The sequence below is a fragment of the Schistocerca cancellata genome, chromosome 10, assembly GCF_023864275.1.
Source record: "Schistocerca cancellata isolate TAMUIC-IGC-003103 chromosome 10, iqSchCanc2.1, whole genome shotgun sequence".
Taxonomy (NCBI): Eukaryota; Metazoa; Arthropoda; class Insecta; order Orthoptera; family Acrididae; genus Schistocerca; species Schistocerca cancellata.
Genome location: NC_064635.1, coordinates 196,607,427 through 196,621,203, shown reverse-complemented (window position 1 = coordinate 196,621,203; position 13,777 = coordinate 196,607,427). Strand labels below are relative to the sequence as shown.

The following is a 13,777-nucleotide window of genomic DNA, read 5'->3' as shown; positions in this document are numbered from 1 at the left end:
AAGGTCTAGAGCCGGTTAAGCAAAAGCTGATATGACAACAAGATCGAGTAAGCCCACATTTTCGAGTTACTGTGAGAGACTATCCAAATGAAAAACTTTCATGAAGAGAGTGGCAGATGGGGTACTAATGAACGATGATGATGATGGTGTTTGGTTTGTGGGGCGCTCAACTGCGCTGTTATTAGCGCCCTTACGAATTCCCAACCTTTGCTCAGTCAAATCTCGCCACTTTTATGAATGATGATGAAATGATGAGGACAACACAAACACCTAATCATCTCGAGGCAGGTGAAAATCCCTGACCGCGCCGGGAATCGGACCCGTACTATTGAACGGCCTTTACGATCATCATATATCAGAGCCATGGATTGCTCTGTCCGGCGTATGCCAAACACTGAATAGTATTAGGTCAAGATCCATAATGTTGAGAATTTGAAGGAATGAACTTCATCAGATTCAGGAAACGCACAGTGCTGGCAGATTTGCGACACTATTTGTAAATCAATGTTGAAAAGATGTACAGTACCATAGAAACCGCTTTGATCATCTTTTGAAGGCTCATTGAACTTCAGATTTACTTCTGTGTTGATAATAAATTTATATTTCTATTTGGCCGGCCGGGTGGCCGAGCGGTTCTAGGCGCTACAGTCTGGAACCGTGCGACCGCTACGGTCGCAGGTTCGAATCCTGCCTCGGGCATGGATGTGTGTGATGTCCTCAGGTTAGTTACGTTTAAGTAGTTCTAGGGGACTGATGACCTCAGCAGTTAAGTCCCATAGTGCTCAGAGCCATTTGAACCATATATTTCTATTTGTTTAATATTATTGCTCCAAACGTATTTTTGACAATGGACTTATGGCTCGTTACGTACAGATATATATACACTCCTGCAGGAGATAGTATTGATCACCACAAGACGAGGTGAAAGAAGAGGTTCATAACTTTCTGAATAGCATGGCGGCAAACTGGTATGACATGGGCATACAAAAACTGACACAGCGTTTGCAAAAATGCGTCGACAGAAATGGTGATTATGTCGAAAAATAGCTAAATGTTCAAGCTGTAAACTGATGTAAACCGTTGTAGAAATAAACAGATGTACTAATAAAAAAATATGGGGCCTTCCTTTTAGGATTACCCTCATATTTTCACCCTGAATTATAATTCAACCATTGTTTTATTTCCTCATTGCTTCTTCGGTGTATGCATTGAACAGTGGCGGCGAAAGACAACATCCCAGTCTTCCACCATTTTTAATCCGATCACTTCGTTCTTGGTCGTCCACTCTTATTTTGGCTCTTGTACATATTGTATATTATCCATCTTTCCCTATAGCTTACCACAAATTTTCTCAGAACTTCGAACATCTTGCACCATTTGGCATTGTCGAACGCTTTATCGAGTTCGACAAATCCTATAAACGTATCTTGATTTTTCTTTGGTCTTGCTTCCATTATCAACTGAAACGTAAGAACTGCGTCGGTGGTGCTTTTACCTGTCACAAATCCAAATTGATCGTCATCTAACAGATACTCAATTTTCTTTTCCATTCTCCTGTCTCTTATTTTTGTCAGCAACTACGATGCATGAGCTATTACTCTGATCGTGTCAAAATTCTCACACTTGTCGGCTCTGGCAATCTTCAGAATTGAGTGGATGTGTAACACCCCACCTGTTGCCTGTCCGATTTTCGCGTGTGTTCGCCCCTGCCAAACAACTTACAGAGAAATTGGGAGTGGACGTGTACGCAAAAATGGATAACGCTAGATTTAAATGTGGCCCTGTCACCCCTAATTAATCTGCGGTGCTAGCGTTGATGATAAATCACACCTGTTTTTACTTTCAAACATGAACGATCACGAACACTTAGGGTGTTCAATGACATCAAACACATACACAAAGATAAAATAAAGCGAAAGGGTAAATTCAGGATCAACTACTGAAAGTAAAGGCTCTACTGAATCACAATAATTTCATTATAACCTTCAGATCAATGCTGAATAAAACACAATGAACAATTTAAAAATTATCCTACTGACTGGCATTGGCACAAATTGTGTTAAAATCGGTCCAAAACGAGATCTCTTATAACATACACAGGGTGTTACAAAAAGGTACGGCATAACTTTCAGGAAACATTCCTCACACGCAAATAAAGAAAAGATGTTATGTCGACATGTGTCTGGAAACGCTTAATTTCCATGTTAGAGCTCATTTTAGTTTCGTCATTCCAACGTGATAAAATTGTAAATTTTCACAATCAACATGTGTGGGCTGACGAGAATCCGCACGCAATTGTGCAATCACGTCATCAACACAGATTTTCTGTGAACGTTTGGGAAGGCATTGTTGGTGATGTGTCGATTGTGCCCCATGTTCTTTCACCTACGCTCAATGGAGCACGTTATCATGATTTCATACGGGATACTCTACCTGTGCTGCTTGAACATGTGCCTTTACAAGTACGACACAACATGTGGTTCATGCACGATGGAGCTCCTGTACATTTCAGTCGAAGTGTTCGTACGCTTCCCAACAACAGATTCGGTGACCGGTGGATTGGTAGAGGCGGACCAATTCCATGGCCTCCACGCTCTCCTGACCTCAACCCTCTTGACTTTCATTTATGGGGGCATTTGAAAGCTCTTGTCTGCGCAACCCCGGTACCAAATGTAGAGACTCTTCGTGCTCGTACTGTGGACGGCTGTGATACGATACGCCATTCTCCAGGGCTGCATCAGCGCATCAGGGATTCCATGCGACGGAGGGTGGATGCTTGTATCCTCGCTAACGGAGGACATTTTGAACATTTCCTGTAACAAAGTGTTTGAAGTCACGCTGGTACGTTCTGTTGCTGTGTGTTTCCGTTCCATGATTAATGTCATTTGAAGAGAAGTAATAAAATGAGCTCTAACATGGAAAGTAAGCGTTTCCGGACACATGTGCACATAACATATTTTCTTTCTTTGTGTGTGAGGAATGTTTCCTGAAAGTTTGGCCGTACCTTTTTGAAACACCCTGTATACGAAGAACCACTACACTCCAAAGTGCTGTGAAACCTTTGTGGAAACAGCAAATTGCGATTGATCCAACTATTTAACGTTACTCCTAACACAGGCCGAAGCGGGAACGATCTCACCGTAATATTCCTGTTGTAGCGGCGGTCTCCGACGGCGACGGCGCGGCCGGGTGGTCGGCGTGTGGCGTCTCGGAAAGTACAATCCTACAGCATTCGAACACCAGACTGCTTTCCGTAAACTTCTCCAATTGCGACAATGTTTCTGTCAACAATGAGCTGGCGCGGCTAAAGTCCTCTCAGGACGAAAGACCAAGACGGGAGACGACTTGGCTGACGTCCTCTCAGTACGAGAGACCAGAACGGAAGACCTCTATCGAGAGTCCAGCAAGATCGCTCTTCACCTTTATTTTCTCCCCACAACTTTTACAGAGCCAATCACAACACTAGAAGCTCTCAAAATACCCAGTTTCCCAGTGCCGACAGATGTACGGCATGGGAATAGAACTCTTTTCCACAATTCTTTTATTTCTACAAACTTTCACAAGTAAACTCCGCCCTCGCCGGCTGGGAAGAACCACAGCTGTGGGCAATGATTCGCGATAAATGCAAGCCAAGGGGCCAGTGCCGTAGAGTACTCTTTGTAAAACCGAATTACGATTCCATCCGTACCCGACCACTTGCTTGTTTTCAACTCCTTCAGCTCTTTCTGTACTCCACAGATGCCTAATGACGGTATGTTTGTAGACGTTTCTCCAGTGTGAACGATATCTTAAATGCAGAATTTCGGCTTCCCTTTTGCTAAATTCTACTGCCACGTCAGACCGGTCAGTGAGTGACTTCATAGGAGCCTTAGGCCCGCTTACCTAATTTGTTCTCAGCCAGATACGAGGGCTGTCCAGAAAGTAAGTTACGATCGGTCGCGAAATGGAAACGACTATGAAAATCCGATAAAGCTTTGCAAAGATGTGTTGGGCAGTGTCTCTAGTATGACTCTAGGTAGAATTATGTCGCTGTTTTCATTCTTGAGCTCTTAGTGAGCGCGTAAAGATGTTATAGAAAATAGTCTCTCCCGCCAAGTACGAGGGCCTTGTGAGAAGCTATGCAACCAACATTACATAACTGTCGTGCGGTTTCTTCTTCAAGACAATTCTCAGCCTCATTCTGCAGGGGCAATGAAGATGTTCCTGCATCGTTTCAATTGGAAATGTTTGGTTACCCACAGTATAGCCCGTAATCGTCTCCCACTGAGTTTCATCTCTGCTCAAACGAACCGCTGGCTATGAAGACAACATTTTGGCACAGACAACGAGCTGTAGGCCAGCGTAGAGAATTGGCGGAAAGCACTGGCGGCTGCCTTCTATGAAGAGGGTATTGGAAAGTTGGTACAACGCTACGACGAATGTCTGACTCAGAACGGCGACTACGTAGAGAAGTAGCTGAAAGGTGTAGCTAACTGTTACAAATGAAACATTTCTGATTTTCACTGTGATTTTCATTTCGCGATCAATCGTAACTTACTTTCTGGACAGCCCTCGTATTTTTCAAAGATACGACGCTGGTAGTCGTTGTATGCTTCCTCAATAGACCTTTTTAAAAACGCACGAATGTATACTCACCTTCGCCTGTCATCATTTGCGCATTCTCTTTTGAACCGAGAGTGGAACAGCCGTTGCTTCATGAGCACTTTCCAAATTTAGTTCATCCATCGTTCTCGAGAGTTTCACACGAGCGACGCTTTCTAAATCCACGCTGATTTGTGCACAGAAGATTTTCTGTCTCGGTGAAATTTATTGTATTTCAATTTAGATTATGTTCAAGAATTCTGCAGCATAGCTACTTTAAGGCTATGGGTCTGCTATTTTGCGGGTCCCTTTTTTTACCCCTCTTTTCTCCAGCCTGCCGGCCGTTGTGGCCGAGCGGTTCTAGGCGCTCCAGTCTGGAACCGCGCGACCGCTACGGTCGCAGGTTCGAATCCTGCCTCGGGCATGGATGTGTGTGATGTCCTCAAGTTAGTTAGGTTTAAGTAGTTCTAAGTTCTAGGGGACTGATGACCTCAGATGTTAAGTCCCATAGTGCTCAGAGCCATTTGAACCGTTTTCGTCCAGCCGCCTTGGGATTTGTTGACGAATTTATCTATGTTACGGATCAGAGAGTTCCAAACTTTTCGTCTCATGGAACACTTTGAGAATCCTCGCACTTTGATTGAACAGCTTGTTTATTTTTAAGGTTAATAAGATTTCAAAAAACTAAAAAAAAATCCTTTTTTACTCAGTGATTACTTCAATTTTAAATCGTACGTAATAAGACAGCAATCATAATAACTTTTTTCACATATTGTGCCGTCAAAAGATCGAAAAAACCTATCGTGGCAGAAATAGTTTTTCGCGGATGACTTACACACTTCCTGCGGAACACGAGCGTTCCTAAGAACAGTTTGGGAAACCCTGGTGTAGACGTTGTCCATGCTGCTACTGGTGGGCGCATAGTATTTGTGATAACGTAAGTGAAATTTTAAATTTTATGAGTACAATTTGCCTCTGACTTCTAATATGTTACGACCGACATATACGCACTGTATTATGAGAACAAGACAGGAAATGTTAGGTTGTTTAATCATTTGTATAGGCATTCATTTCCCATTCGCATAATTTGCGAATAGACTAGTAGGAAACTCGGCTTTTCCCTTTCCTCACATGATATACTGCGAACTATGTATGAAGGGCAGTAGACAGAGTCCGTATTTAGAGATTTCCGGAAAGCATTTGATACGGAGCCCCATTGCAGGCTGATAACGAAGGTACCAGCATATGGAATAGGTTCACAGATATGTGAGTAGCTCGAGACTTTTTTGGAAACCAGTATGTTGAACTCGACGGTGATTGTTCATCAGAGACAAGCGTATCGGCAGGAGAAAGATACAACACGGCTTAGATAAAATTTCCATTACGCGTGACGAATGGCAGCTACACTCCTGGAAATGGAAAAAAGAACACATTGACACCGGTGTGTCAGACCCACCATACTTGCTCCGGACACTGCGAGAGGGCTGTACAAGCAATGATCACACGCACGGCACAGCGGACACACCAGGAACCGCGGTGTTGGCCGTCGAATGGCGCTAGCTGCGCAGCATTTGTGCACCGCTGCCGTCAGTGTCAGCCAGTTTGCCGAGGCATACGGAGCTCCATCGCAGTCTTTAACACTGGTAGCATGCCGCGACAGCGTGGACGTGAACCGTATGTGCAGTTGACGGACTTTGAGCGAGGGCGTATAGTGGGCATGCGGGAGGCCGGGTGGACGTACCGCCGAATTGCTCAACACGTGGGGCGTGAGGTCTCCACAGTACATCGATGTTGTCGCCAGTGGTCGGCGGAAGGTGCACGTGCCCGTCGACCTGGGACCGGACCGCAGCGACGCACGGATGCACGCCAAGACCGTAGGATCCTACGCAGTGCCGTAGGGGACCGCACCGCCACTTCCCAGCAAATTAGGGACACTGTTGCTCCTGGGGTATCGGCGAGGACCATTCGCAACCGTCTCCATGAAGCTGGGCTACGGTCCCGCACACCGTTAGGCCGTCTTCCGCTCACGCCCCAACATCGTGCAGCCCGCCTCCAGTGGTGTCGCGACAGGCGTGAATGGAGGGACGAATGGAGACGTGTCCTCTTCAGCGATCAGAGTCGCTTCTGCCTTGGTGCCAATGATGCGTGTTTGGCGCCGTGCAGGTGAGCGCCACAATCAGGACTGCATACGACCGAGGCACACAGGGCCAACACCCGGCGTCATGGTGTGGGGAGCGATCTCCTACACTGGCTGTACACCACTGGTGATCGTCGAGGGGACACTGAATAGTGCACGGTACATCCAAACCGTCATCGAACCCATCGTTCTACCATTCCTAGACCGGCAAGGGAACTTGCTGTTCCAACAGGACAATGCACGTCCGCATGTATCCCGTGCCACCCAACGTGCTCTAGAAGGTGTAAGTCAACTACCCTGGCCAGCAAGATCTCCGGATCTGTCCCCCATTGAGCATGTTTGGGACTGGATGAAGCGTCGTCTCACGCGGTCTGCACGTCCAGCACGAACGCTGGTCCAACTGAGGCGCCAGGTGGAAATGGCATGGCAAGCCGTTCCACAGGACTACATCCAGCATCTCTACGATCGTCTCCATGGGAGAATAGCAGCCTGCATTGCTGCGAAAGGTGGATATACACTGTACTAGTGACGACATTGTGCATGCTCTGTTGCCTGTGTCTATGTGCCTGTGGTTCTGTCAGTGTGATCATGTGATGTATCTGACCCCAGGAATGTGTCAATAAAGTTTCCCCTTCCTGGGACAATGAATTCACGGTGTTCTTATTTCAATTTCCAGGAGTGTAGATCTAAATGTGGAAAAATGTAAGTTAATGCGGATGAGTAGGAAAAGCAGGTGTTCGGCTACAGTATCACTAGTGTCCTGCTTGACACAGTCACGCCGTTTAAATATCTGAAAGTAATGTTAAGAAGTGGTCATAAATGGAACGAGCACGTGAGAATTGTAGGGAGGGCGTATGGTCGACTTCGGTTCATTGGGAGAATTTTAGGAAAGAGTGGTTCGCCTATAGAGGAGACCCCATACAGGGCACTTGCGACCTATTCTTGAGTTTTGCTCGAGTGTTTGGGATCCGTACTAGGGAGAACTGAAGGAAGACATCGAAAAGATTCAGAGGCTGGCTGCTAGATTTGTTACCGGTAGATTCGAACAAAACGTAAGTGTTACAGTAATGCTACTGAAGCTCAACTGGGAATCCCTGGAGTGAAAGCGACGTCCTTTGGAGGAAAACTAGTGAGAAAATGCAGACAATCAGCATTTGAATTTGACTACAGATCGATTATACTGCCGTCAACATACAATGCGCTTAAGTGGAGACGGAGGGCAATTTTTATCCCTATTCTGCCAATGCTATTTTACCCTTTGAACAGGCTTTCCTATTCCTTCCATTAACTGTCATTTCGTATTCCATGCTGATTAGACCAGGTCTCGTAATTCGTCCTCACTTTCACTGAGCGTAGCGCTGTCGCTATCAAAAAGAATGCAAAGGCGGGACACTCTTTCACGGCCGGCCTTTGTGGCCGAGTTGTTCTAGGCGCTACAGTCTGGAACTGCGCGACCGCTACGGTCGCAGGTTCGAATCCTGCCTCGGGCATGGAAGTGTGTGATGTCCTTAGGTTAGTTAAGTTTACGTAGTTCTAAGTTCTAGGGGACTGATGACCTTAGAAGTTAAGCCCCATAGTGCTCAGAGCCATTTTTGAACAGGTACGCTTTTCAAAAGAACTACAAGTGATAAAACATTGAAATTTTTACTGCATATATATAACATGTATGCCTCAATTTACAATTAAAATGAACGTGATACCTCTTCTGTTTTTGAAGAAAAAATTATTGTTTCACTAGTCAAATTTAACTTTTTTGTACATTAATTATTATAAAATAGTTTCTGATTGTTTGGTGGTTCTCAATTTACTAGTAATAACATTTTACCATCTGTAGTACAAATTGACCAAATGTCATCTTTCTAACACCACAGTAACAAAATGTAGTTTTGAGAAAAATCCATTTAAAGTTTAATATTGCATTTGTAGTACAGTTATCGACGAGAATTACCACTAAGATTTTCCTGCACCGTACTGAACACCATCTGAATCATACTGGTCTTCTTTTCTTCTCTTGACCTCTCTTCTTTTCTGTCTGTCTTCTTTTGTGCAATTTAAATTAGCAATATCTGCTTTGTTGATTCTCTCTTTACATATTTGGACCAAGTATTTTGCAGTATTTACACTAGATTTTATGCCCAATAATTCCAAAACATCCTGTTTTCTAATTACACCATCATTGAAGCATAAAATAGCATCATAAACACCAAATTTGACGGTTGTAAGCTGAACAAATACAGTTTTCGTTAACCGGTTCCAAATGACAGAATTCACACATTCATTTAAATTTTGGGTTCTCCCATGAAGACATTTCTTCAACAAGGTATCTTTACAAAGGTTTAATTTCATCCATTTCTGATGCAGGTGAAGAATGTTTGTGGTCATATCTGGCACTCCTCCTGTACTTGCACCGCCGGCAGCCGGTGGCCGAGCGGTTCTAGGCGCTTCAGTCTGGAAGCGCGCGACCGCTACGGTCGCAGGTTCGAATAATGCCTCGGGCATGGATGTGTGTGATGTGCTTCGGTTAGTTAGGTTTAAGTAGTTCTAAGTTCTAGGGGACTGATGACCTCATATGTTAAGTCCCATAGGGCTCAGAGCCATTTGAACCATTTTTTTGTACTTGCACCAAGCGTCAGCATCGGGCACTGGATTTTCATTTGTGGAAAGCTTATGGAAAAAGATAGCCCATACAGCCTTTCTCATGTTTTTTAAATTCCCTACCTTTCTTCTTCTGCCCAAGCGATAATAATTCTGTAATCTATCTACTTCAACATTTGTCAGACGACCTTTACCACCTATCTTCTCACCACCATCCAATATTATTTTTTTACTTTTCTTTCAATAATCTTCTCAACCTAGACCCCATTCCCTTCCGTACATGCCCAATGCACTCTAATTTAGAAATTGTGACATTAGGACCATACGGTTGTTCGGCACATACACCGTCATAAGTCTACCTGTCCCCAGATTGCATAGAGCGTCAGGGAAACCATCATATCTCACGAAAAAATTGTCGTATTTATATAAAACAAAAACTGTTTCACGCAGGAAAGACCAGGCATTTCGAATAAGCTAAAATTTAAAAATCGTATTTTTGAAGTCCACTTGAGTACCGTCTCCCCTTACGGGCTACCAAGATAAGATCAGAGACATTAGGACTCTTACCAAGGCATATACACTACTGGCCATTAAAATTGCTACACCACGAAGATGAAGAGCTACAGACGCGAAATTTAACCGACAGGAAGAAGATGCTGTGATACGCGAATGATTAACTTTTCGGAGCATTCACACATGGTTGGCGCCGGTGGCGACACCTACAACGTGCTGACATGACGAAAGTTTCCAACCGATTTCTCATACACAAACAGCAGTTGACCGGCGTTGCCTGGCGAAACGTTGTTGTGATGCCTCGTGTAAGGAAGAGAAATGTGTACCATCACGTTTCCGACTTTGATAAAGGTCGAATTGTAGCCCGTCGCGATTGCGGTTTATCGTATCGCGACATTGCTGCTAACGTTGGTCGAGATCCAATGACTTTTAGGACAACATGGAATCGGTGGGTTCAGGAGGGTAATACGGAACGCCGTGCTGTATCCCAACGGCCTCGAATCACTAGCAGTCGAGATGACAGGCATCTTATCCGCACGGCTGTAACGGATCGTGCAGCCACGTCTCGATCCCTGAGTCAACAGATGGGGACGTTTGCAAGACAACAACCATCTGCACGAACAGTTCGACGACGTTTGCAGCAGCATGGACTATCAGCTCGGAGACCACGGCTGCCGTTACCGTTGACGCTGCGTCACAGACAGGAGCGCCTGTGATGATGTACTCAACGACGAACCTGGGTGCACGAATGGCATAACGTCATTTTTTCGGATGAATCCAGGTTCTGTTTACAGCATCACGATGGTCGCATCCGTGTTTGGCGACATCGAGGTGAACGCACTTTCGTCATCGCCATACTGGCGTATCACCCGGCGTGATTTTATGGGGTGCCATTGGTTACACGTCTCGCTTACCTCTTGTTCGCATTGACGGCACTTTGTACAGTGGACGTTACATTTCAGATGTGTTACGACCCATGGCTCTACCCTTCATTCGATCCCTGCGAAACCCTACATTTCAGCAGGATAATGCCCGACCGCATGTTGCAGGTCCTGTACGGGCCTTTCTGGCTACAGAAAATATTCGACTGCTGCCCTGGCCAGCACGTTCTCCAGATCTCTCACCAATTGAAAACGTCTGGTCAATGGTAGCCGAGCAACTGGCTCGTCGCGATACGCCAGTCACTACTCTTGATGAACTGTGGTATCGTGTTCAAGCTGCATGGGCAGCTGTACCTGTACACGCCATCCAAGCTCTGTTATGATTAACTTACGGCCAGAGGTGGTTATTCTGGGTACTGATTTCTCAGGATCTATGCACCCAAATTGCATGAAAATGTAATCACATGTCAGTTCTAGTATAATATATTTGTGCAATGAATACCCGTTTATCATCTGCATTTCTTCTTGGTTTAGCAATTTTTACGGCCAGTAGTGTATTTCTTAGTCCACGGGACTGACGACCTCAGATGTTAAGTCCGATAGTGCTTCGATCTATTTGAACCATTTGAACCAGGCTATAAAAATATCGGCTGCACGTTGTTAATATACTGCAATTGCAACTACCAAGATAAGATAAGAGAAATTAGGAGTCATACGAGGCCATACAGATAATGGTTTTACCCTCGCCGTATTTGCGAGTTGAAAAGTGAAGGAAGTGACTGGTTGTGATACAGGATACCGGCCGCCATGGTGGATTGCGGAGTACCTATGTAAATGTAGACATCCACCGACACACTATCCAGTGCCTTGCCGAGTACGTATGTGGAAATAGGTGTAGAAAACGACAAGCACCTACATTCCTCCATCGACGGTGGAGTGAGCCTAGAGTTTCACTACATTCTATGGAAATGCTTTCACACGACACCCGAGGACGTGTTCGGCCGGCAAAGTACCCGGCGGGCAGCCGCAGCTCATCCACAAACGGAACACGCGCTCACCTCGACCCAGCCGCGGAGTGTCAAGAGCGGCGCGTCTGCACGGCCTCCAGGCAGAGCCCCATTAACGTCGCCGCTGCGTCTGGAAGCTGCACTGCTTCACCCACCGCCGAGAGCGCCCTCATTTTCGTCTTATTATCATCAAGATTTCGGCTAGCTTGGTAGCTCATCTACGTTGTGGTTAGGCAAAAACGTTCCGCCGGTCTGTACGTGGTTAAAACGGGGCATATTTCTCGCCGTTAAGAAGGCCGGACGCGATTTACATCGTGGTTGGTAATAGGACTGTTGATGAATCCAGAATGAGATTTTCACTCTGCAGCGGAGTGTGCGCTGATATGAAACTTCCTGGCAGATTAAAACTGTGTGCCCGACCGAGACTCGAACTCGGGACCTTTGCCTTTCGCGGGCAAGTGCTCTACCATCTGAGCTACCGAAGCACGACTCACGCCCGCTCCTCACAGCTTTACTTCTGCCAGTACCTCGTCTCCTACCTTCCAAACTTTCATATCAGCGCACACTCCGCTGCAGAGTGAAAATCTCATTCTGGAAACATCCCCCAGGCTGTGGCTAAGCCATGTCTCCGCAGTATCCTTTCTTTCAGGAGTGCTAGTTCTGCAAGGTTCGCAGGAGAGCTTCTGTAAAGTTTGGAAGGTAGGAGACGGATACTGGCAGAAGTAAAGCTGTGAGTACCGGGCGTGAGTCGTGCTTCGGTAGCTCAGTTGGTAGAGCACTTGCCCGCGAAAGGCAAAGGTCCCGAGTTCGAGTCTCGGTCGGGCAGACAGTTTTAATATGCCAGGAAGTTTCATATCAGCGCACACTCCGCTGCAGAGTGAAAATCTCATTCTAGCAACTACACCAACTAAACGATGCCAACCTAGCAACGGCACCAACGCAAGCCGCAGGACGGCTCAAATAACTTCAAACATTTATCAAAAACTGTGAAAAAAGATAATATGAAATAAAAATATCGGCACTCGTCAGTGAGAATATTGTCGCCGATACAGATCAGTATTTATGTACAGATTACCGTTATGTCTATATTTTATAAACAGCTCTAGTTGGTACGCGCTCAGAAACGAGCTCATATGTGACATGGAACGTCCTCCTCATCATGATAGGCGACTACAACGCTCTGCGACGGCTCTTATTTTGTGAAAGCTTCATCCGTTGCCACGATATGAGACAATCACGAAACCTATATCGGATAAGTCGTTGCCCGAGTTAACAAAAATGTACATCTATTGCCAAGGTATATCGGTATAATGTCAAAATTATGGCAGAATATAAGTTGGAAATCAGAGTGAAAAAATGCTTCTATCGTAGCTCAAAAGTAGTAGAATATCTCCTAGGAAGAGTTAACACGCAGTCTCTTAGATATCCTCCAACCAGCTTCTCTCGAACCACCGATCAATGTGGCACCTATATCTCCATTATTGTACAATGTCGCCAATTGTTTCATAGAACTCAGCTACGTTCAGGCCGATCTTCCAGTCACCCGTCCTCCCCGTAAAAAGACTATTACCGTTTGTTTATGCTGTCCAACCCTTGCGACCCCAAGGTGCTACAGCACCCTGACATTAACTGGCGAACGGTTTGGGGGTGTGTGCACGTACCCTTTTTACCATCGTCTGTGTCTGCACTCTGGTATGTTTTAGTCTATGGCAAATTCCCGACTAATAGTGGACTTTATCGCATAGGACTGGCCACCTCCCCGCTCTGCCCTGTCTGTCAGCTCGAAGACACCGACGAGCACCGTCTTACGTGCCCCCCGAAACGAAACGTATGGCTCCTCATCGAACGAATCGTGGGCTTTTACCTCCGTGCCCCGCCAACGACGGTAACTCCGGATTTGCTGTTGTTGCCCCAGACATTTCACTACCCTCTTGCTAAGCACCATACACTCATCTGGTTTCGAGGACAGGCTTTAGAATACCTCTTTCGTAGTGGTCCGCATACAGTCCTCGACTTCTGGTACAAAGTTGTGACCGCGCATAGCACCCTAACTCGAAAACTAT

At 45.7% G+C, this 13,777-nt stretch overlaps 1 non-coding gene across 1 annotated transcript; it reads left to right on the top strand.

Moving 5' to 3' along the window:
- The first annotated feature begins 12,465 nt into the window (after positions 1 to 12,465).
- On the top strand, positions 12,466 to 12,540 carry Trnas-cga (transfer RNA serine (anticodon CGA)). Its single transcript has one exon. It is a non-coding gene; the product is annotated as a tRNA-Ser (tRNA).
- Positions 12,541 to 13,777: the final 1,237 nt, after the last annotated feature.